The 1,355-nt window shown below is 37.9% G+C and overlaps 1 pseudogene; it reads right to left on the reverse strand.

Annotated features, from left to right (window-relative positions):
- Nucleotides 1-840: 840 nt before the first annotated feature.
- Nucleotides 841-959, reverse strand: LOC111732538 (annotated as a pseudogene).
- Between the last annotated feature and the right edge of the window lie 396 nt (nt 960-1,355).

Here is a 1,355-nt window from a genome sequence, read left to right on the forward strand (position 1 = left end):
ACTACTCATAAGCAATGCATGGTATAGTTTCCTCAGAGGTATATGGAATTACTAGGGTTGATCTGGTTCCTGTAAAGAGTGATCTATTGCTTAGAGTTACATAACACATGTATAGGAGATACAACTTTTTAAACTGTGAACTTCCTTAACGTATGGCCTGTGAAAAACTGCTGGACTCTGAGGACTATGATTCTGAACAGGAATGATTCAAGCTGTTTCAGAACTCGATGCTTGATTAGTGGTGCCTTTCACACTATTTCTCGAATTTATTTCCATGTCGACTTGTTAGCGACTACAATCTGCTTACTCTTTGAAGGTTTGCTTTTATCGTGATCTCTTTAGCTCAGGAATTTTAAAACTTTAGTGCTATTGTAGAACCTATCATTCAATCATTCATTCAGCCAATAAATATTTATCAAGCATCTACTATGTGCCAGGCACTCTCTTAGGTGGTAAGGTATAACAGGGAACAAAAGAAAAGCAAACTCTGCTTCAAAGGACCTCAGGTAATTTTTCATTGTGCTGCAGTGGCTGTGTGCCCGAAATCCTCTTAATTCCTTCACCTTAATTCCTCTTAATTCCTTACACCTCTTTGCGCAAATCTCATCTCATATTCTACTTCTTCAGGAAGGCTCTCAGTTCTCTTCCTCATATTAGATTAGGCTTCCAATATGAAAATTTTTATCTCATTATATAGTCATTAAAGCACTTATTACAATATTTTTATTTATTTTTATTTTTTATTTTTTAGGCAAGGCAATCCTTGGTTGACCTTACAGATTGCAAGGACCTTGTCAGTTTACAATCCTTTATTTTTTTATTTTTTCTACCTACAGCATATGCCTACAGCACCTGGTCTTCCTAGATGGTCTCCCATCCGAGTACTAACCAGACCCGACCCTGCTTAGCTTCCAAGATCAGACAAGATTGGGCTTGTTCAGGGTAGCATGGCCATAGACACACTTATTACAATTTTAATAAGAAAGTTACTCGTGAATGTAGGCTCACTAGGCTCTAAGCTCTCTTAAGACTGGCACTACAATCTTTCTTGTTTACCACCAAATTCCCAGAGTCTAGAACAGTGCCTGCGACAAAGAAAATACTAACATAATCCAATTTTTAAGGATAATTTGTATGAAGTAGATTCATTTCAAGTTGGATTTTTGGCATTTTGTGGTAAAAGGCACTTCAGTTTATTTTGTTTGATCTCATCCTATAATCTTTCAGGTCACTGATTCCAATGTCCTATGGATGCCTCAAGGTCTCATCCTTTGAAGGCTGAAGCACTGACCCCACCCCCACTCCCACACATGCATGTGTGCATGTCCAGCTTCAATGATCACATTTTTTCTCGT

Source organism: Pteropus vampyrus, unplaced genomic scaffold (assembly GCF_000151845.1).
Source record: "Pteropus vampyrus isolate Shadow unplaced genomic scaffold, Pvam_2.0 Scaffold466, whole genome shotgun sequence".
In the NCBI taxonomy this organism is placed as follows: domain Eukaryota; kingdom Metazoa; phylum Chordata; class Mammalia; order Chiroptera; family Pteropodidae; genus Pteropus; species Pteropus vampyrus.